We start from the raw sequence: 6,910 nt of genomic DNA on the forward strand, positions 1-6,910 counted from the left end.
CTGTCTTGTGTGTTTACTCCGTCGAATTTTATTATGATAACGCATATGTAATCACACTGCGTGGGCCTGATCAACTCATAATTTGTGTAACTTGTTCAGAGTCATGGTAAGGTCCGGGAGAAAACGAGAGACTTCTGAGGATCAACCTGATCCTATCCTGACTGCATTGGCTGAGATGCAGGCGGCTAGATGAGCCGATCAGGAGGCCACTAGATTGGCCAACGCGGCAATGATGGATGTTGTTCGCAAGGCGAACCGGATAGCCGCAGAAGAGGTTCGTGAAGCGAACCGGAGGACCACTGAGGATATCCTCGAGGGGAACAAGATGGCGAACATGACGATGATGAGAGTCATGTTGGAGGAGATGAGGGCTGGTCCTGCTGTAGGCCATGCACCACCGCCACCGTCGCCCCTCCACCTAGTGTTCAGGATGAGAGCTTGAGTCACATTGGCAGTGCTGCTCATGTCGCTAAGACGAGAGAGACTCTTGTAGAGCCTGCTGAGGATCGTGATATGATAGACTGCCGGCTGAATGCTTTCAGGAAGCATAAGTGTAAGAACCTGCACCGTTAATTAAGGTATTTAATTAATTAATTATGTGAAAATAGGAAATGACTCCATAATTAACCCTAATAATTATTAAGAGGCTTTAATAATTATGATAAGTGATTAAGAATGCTGAAAGTCGCTTTTCGGAAGAAAAGTGCAGATACCGGTTCTGCTAGTCGGTATAAATGCATACCGAAAAGTATCTCAGAAAATTAAAGTAAGTACATGATAATTACTAGAATAACATGTAGGACTTGTAAAACGAGTTTCAAGTCCAAATAATGAGAACTGGTGCTAGAAACCGGTACTGGCTTTGAAAAGCGCGTACCAGAAAGTTGCTCAGAAAATCATAAGAAAAATATGATAAATCTTAGAAAATTATGTAGTTTCAGAATCCAAAGTTTGGGATTAAAATGCTAAGCGTAGCAATTAAAGTTAATACAGTGAGTTTAAGTGGGTTATGGCTATAAATACACTCATTAAGTGGGCACAAAACCCTAGAACCTCATTCCTACGTGAACACCTTTGGGGGCTGATCACTTTACACTATTCCATTGCTGACTTGGTGCTTCTTTGGCTTGTCTTCACCATTTCTTCATGAGAAACCACCAAATGATCATCTTTTCTCTTGATTCTTCCTTGTAAACGCCTTGTGGTTGTGTTGGGGTTGTGTGAGAAGCTTGGTTTCTGAGTTGGTGGTTTGTTTTGGGGTGCTTTTGGTGCTGACTTTGGAGGTTGGGGTTGTTGAGCCATTGTAATGGCATTTTGAGCTCCAAGGAGCTTCCTTTGTGAAGAAAGGGCCAAGCTTTGTTGGCATTTTCGTTTTGTGTTCAAGTCAGAATCTTTGAACCTTGTTGGAGAGCTCCAAGAGCCTTCCTTGTGGCTGAGTTTGAACCTCCATTGGTATACCTTGAACTTTCCTTTGAATTTTCATGAAAATGGCTGGTTTATGTTATAAAATGAGTTAACTTTAATCATTCAAGCTTAAGGTTGTTAATCTAAGTCTAAAATGTGGTATTGAACTTCTGTTTTGGGTCAAGACCGGACCTTGGGTCATGGGGTGGCAATTTGGCTTCGGATTATGCAGAAAAAATCTGCATAATGCTGTTCTGCCCGCGTGGTAATCGATTACTTTTGATTGGTAATCGGTTACCATGTGTGGTAATCGATTACCTTGCTGGTGGTAATCGATTACCATGTGCAGTAATCGATTACCAGCCCTTGGTAATCGATTACCACCTGTGAAAATGACCAGAAACCAGTTTTGTGCAAATGTGACAGCAACGACCTAGTTTAGTAAAATTGAGATATCTCGAGCTACAGAGCTCTAAATTGAGTGAGGTTTGGACCTATGTGAAGCTAACACATAGGGCTACAACTCTGTAAAATTTTGTAGCCATTGGATCAGTGGTTTGATCGCAGTGTCTATTTTAAGTCGCGTTTTGGTTGCTGGAAATTCCGTTTGCAGCAGTCACCTTGCGTAAATCATAACCGGAGTTATACAACTCCGATTGAGACATAAAGTATATTGTTGGAAATCTCAAGATGTCTAGTTAAACATTGTAAATATTAGAATGTGAATATTGATATAATTGTTGGTCTAAAACAGATTGTGATTCTGCTCTGTTTGGACTTTGAGCTTGTGTGGACTCTTGGCTTGGATAGCTAGCTTAGAGGTAAGCTTTCGTGTCCTCGGTTTAGCCATGTTGTGGTTCCACCATGTCCCATGGGGATATGGTATATGCATGCTGTGTTACATGCTTTTGATGTTTTGGAAATGTTGTTGAGCTATTGTATGTTAGTGCCTTGTTGATATGCATGGAGGTGTTCCACCTATACGGTAAGCCTGAGTATGTAGAACATACAATAGGGTGAGGCTGTGGGTGAGGTGCAAGCGGTGTTCCTTGTACTACATGTAGGGAATAGACGTATTCCTACATTTCTCTGGCCAGTAGATAGTGATTACACACATGCCATAGATATTTGTTGCACTACATAGTTTTGGAACTGATAATGATATAAATGCTTTTAGAACTTATATTGCACATGTAAGTGAGCTTGGGGTGGAAGATCCTTGAGGACCCCTTGTCTTACTGAGATTTCTTGTTTAGAGATCTCACCCCACGTTTGGGGAATGCTTATTTCAGGGTCAGGTAATGTTGAGACCTCAGGCGGCAGGAGGCCGGAGCTGAGTTAGATTGCTGTTATATTATGCTGCCATGATTGGATGCTGGATTTGCATGCTGTTTATGCTTATAGCTTCAGTTATGTTTATGGAGTTTTATGTTGAGACTTGTTGTTTACTATGCTTATTTGGTTAGCATGGGGATTGTCCATGACACATAGTATTGTTATGTCTTGTTTATGTCTTGCGCCTTTTGAAGTTGTAATAATGTATCAGGATATTGTCCGGATTACGAGATGTAATACCGTGATTTAGATACACACTTTATTTATATATTGAGGTATTTCAGTAGATGTCTTATTGCAATTTACATACAGGCGATATTTTATGAAATTGATTAAGTAATCAAGTTGGTAATTGATAATGACGTCATAATTGAAAAGAAAAAGAATATTCCGCAATTTTTAATTAAGCACCGCTTAATACGATGTAATGTTAATATTCCGAGTATACACGGGGTGTTACATTTTATGGTATCAGAGCAACGGTTCAAGGGAAAAGTCTGTATGTATTGCAATGATTAGGATGTTTGGTTGTGTCTGTTTTGTGTGTTTGCTCCGTCGAGTATTATTATGATAATGCATATGTGACCACATTGCGTGGGCCTGATCAACTCATAATTTGTGTAACTTGTGCAGAGTCATGGTAAGACCCGGGAGAAACCGCGAGACTTCGGAGGATCGGCCCGATCCTGTCCTGGCTGCATTGGCTGAGATGCAGGCGGCCCGACTAGCCGACCAGGAGGCCATGAGAATGGCAAACCAGGCCATGCTGGACGCCGTCAGAGAGGCGAACAGGAAGGCCACTGAGGACGTGTTGGAGGCCAACCGTCTGGCGAACATGACGATGTTTAGAGTCATGTTGGAGGAGATGAGGAATGGTCCTGCTGTTGGCCATGTTCCTCCGCCACCACCTCCACCGCCACCACCACCACCACCTCCACCCAGTCTGCAGGATGACTCTCAGAGTCAGATGGGAGATGGCAGTCATCTTACGGGGGCCATGCAGACCGTCCCTGTTTTTGTTGAGGATCGTGATGAGATCGATCGCCGGCTGAATGCTTTTCGTAAGCATAAGCCACCTGCCTTTGATGGATCCTTTGATCCTGTTGCTGCTGCACGTTGGCTTCAGGCGTTGGACAAGATATTTCGGGTCATGCAGTGCACAGATCCGCAGAAGTTGATGTTCGCTACTTACATGCTGGAGGGCGATGCCCATGAGTGGTGGACAAACCTTTCTCATGTCTACGAGATGCAGGGTCATGTGATGACTTGGCCTATGTTCGAGGATTTCTTCTTGGGTCAATACTTTCCATATGACGCTCAGGAGAGGCAGCAGGGAGAGTTTGACAGATTGGTTCAGGGCTCGTTGTCTGTGGACGAGTACCTGGCCAAGTTCAACCAGTTGGTGAAGTTTGCACACTTCAGGATGGCGAGGCCTACTCCTACATTTCTGGCTGCTAAGTTCCGCAGGGGACTTAGTGAGGATATTGCTGGTTACCTAGCTGGTTCTGCTTCTAGAGATTTTGGGACACTGGTTCAGCAGTGTCGTGATATTGAAGATTACTACAGCTCGAGTAAGGCCAAGAGGGCCAAGGTTGCTGAGGCGACGAAGGTTGCAGCTGGTAGTTCCACTTCTTGGCGAAACCGGAAGTTTGGGAACAAGGGCAAGGGTAAACCGTTGGCAGCTCGGCAGGCGCCGAGTCAGTTCAAGAGGACTTCTGCTCAGGGGAGTGCAGCGAGACCTCCTGCTCCCAGGTGTTCGGGATGCGGGAAGACTCATTTTGGGCCGTGTTCTACCGGCCAGTTGATTTGCTTTCAGTGTGAAGGAGGGCCACTTCTCCAGAGATTGTCCGTCGGCGACGACGAGGGTTACTGCAGTGCAGGCAGTGCCACTTCAGATGGTTCCCCTTCCACCTGCTTCGGCACCGGCAGTGCCACCATCTTCTGGGAGAGTTTATACTCTGGATCGTCAGCAGTCGGATCGAGCTCCGAACCTTGTCAGAGGTACTGTTACGATTGGTTCATCAGCTGTTGATGTGTTGTTTGACTCTGGGGCTACGCATTCTTTTGTTGCTACCCCGATTGCTGTGGGGCTTGAGTTGCCCAGTGATGTGCTTTCTCCACCGATGCGGGTGACTACCGCCACCGGAGAGAGATGTGATGCTACCACTGTTCATCGCGATGTGGCGTTTCAGTGGGATGGCCGTGAGTTCTCGGTGGATCTGATAGGATTGCCGATGGCCAACTTGGAGGTTATTCTGGGCATGGATTGGCTGTCCAGAAATTGTGTGATGATTGACTGTTGTGCCAAGCGTGTAGTGTTGTCTCCGTGTGATTCCACAGCCAGTTCCTCGCCGTACATTTCGTTGCTGCAGGCTAGGAGAGCCTTGAGAGCAGGGGCATTCGGTTATGTCATGTTGGGAGGTTTGGTGAGTGGTACACAGGAGGACATCACCGACATTCCTGTGGTGAGGGAATTCCTCGAGGTGTTTCCTGAGGATATTCCTGAGTTTCCGCCACAGAGGGAGATAGAGTTCTCCATAGATCTGTTGCCTGGTGTGGGGCCGATCTCTTTAGCTCCATACCGGATGTCGCCACCGGAGTTGGCAGAGCTGAAGAAGCATATTGAGGATCTTTCAGCGAAAGACTTCATTAGACCGAGTGTGTCTCCTTGGGGAGCACCGGTTATCTTCGTGAAGAAGAAGGACGGGACAATGCGATTGTGCACCGACTACAGGCAGCTGAACAAGGTGACAATCAAGAACAAGTATCCTCTTCCTCGGATTGATGATCTGTTGGATCAGCTCAGGGGTGCTTGTGTGTATTCCCAGATTGATCTCCGGTCCGGATACCATCAGATTCGGGTGAAGCCGGAGGATGTCCCGAAGACCGCATTTCGCTCGAGATATGGTCATTTTGAGTACTTGGTGATTCCGTTCGGTCTCACCAATGCACCTGCTGTGTTCATGGATTACATGAACAGGATTTTCCAGCCGTACCTGGATCAGTTTGTGATCGTCTTCATTGACGATATTTTGATTTACTCCAAGACGGAGGAAGAGCATGTGGAGCATTTGAGAACTGTTCTACTAGTGCTGAAGGAGAAGAAGTTGTATGCAAAGCCTTCAAAGTGTGAGTTTTGGCTCAAGTCTGTGAAGTTTCTTGGGCATGTCATTTCTGCTGAGGGAGTTGCAGTGGATCCGAACAAGATTGAGGCCGTACTGGATTGGGAGAGACCCAAGACAGTTACGGAAGTGAGGAGCTTTCTGGGTTTGGCAGGTTACTATCGGAGGTTCATCAAGGGATTCTCCACCATGGTTTTGCCATTGACTCGCCTTACTCGGAAGAGACTCCATTTGTGTGGACTCACGAGTGTGAGGTCTGTTTTCAGGAGTTGAAGGAGAGACTGACTACTGCTCCTGTGTTGGTCCTTCCTGATCCTGCGCTTGAGATTGAGCTTTACACCGACGCCTCCGGGAAGGGGCTAGGTTGTGTGTTGATGCAGTTGGGCAAAGTGATTGCCTATGCTTCGAGGCAGTTGAAACCTCATGAGGAGAACTACCCTACTCATGACTTGGAGCTGGCTGCTATTGTGTTTGCTTTCAAGATTTGGAGGCATTATCTTTTTGGCTTGAGGTTTGTGGTGTTCAGTGACCACAAGAGTTTGAAGTACCTGTTCGACCAGAAGGAGTTGAACATGAGGCAGAGGAGATGGATGGAGTTCATAAAGGACTACGACTTCGAGCTAAGGTATCATCCTGGCAAGGCCAATGTGGTAGCTGATGCTTTGAGTCGGAAATCCAGTAGTTCATCCAGTTTGTTACTTGGTAACTTTGATGTGGTTGAGAAGTTCCGCAACTTGGCAGTGACCGCTCCGTGTGAGAGTGTACTTCGCGGATTGGAAGCATCTGATGTTGTGAACGAGATGCTTGAAAAGATTAAAGAGGCACAAGTTCAGAGAGAGTGTCTGGATTATGTGAAGAACCAAGACGGTGTGTCTTGGAATGAGGATGGAGTGCTTTTGTTTCAGCAGAGGATTGTAGTTCCTCGAGGCCCGTTGACGGAGGAGATTATGGCAGAAGGTCATAAGGGTCAGTTTTCTATCCACCCTGGTGCTACTAAGATGTATCAAGACTTGAAGAAGAACTTCTGGTGGCCGGGCATGAAGAAAGAT

Source organism: Gastrolobium bilobum, unplaced genomic scaffold (genome assembly GCF_033153095.1).
Source record: "Gastrolobium bilobum isolate Gb01-03AN ecotype WA unplaced genomic scaffold, APGP_CSIRO_Gbil_v1 utg202735, whole genome shotgun sequence".
Classification (NCBI taxonomy): Eukaryota; Viridiplantae; Streptophyta; class Magnoliopsida; order Fabales; family Fabaceae; genus Gastrolobium; species Gastrolobium bilobum.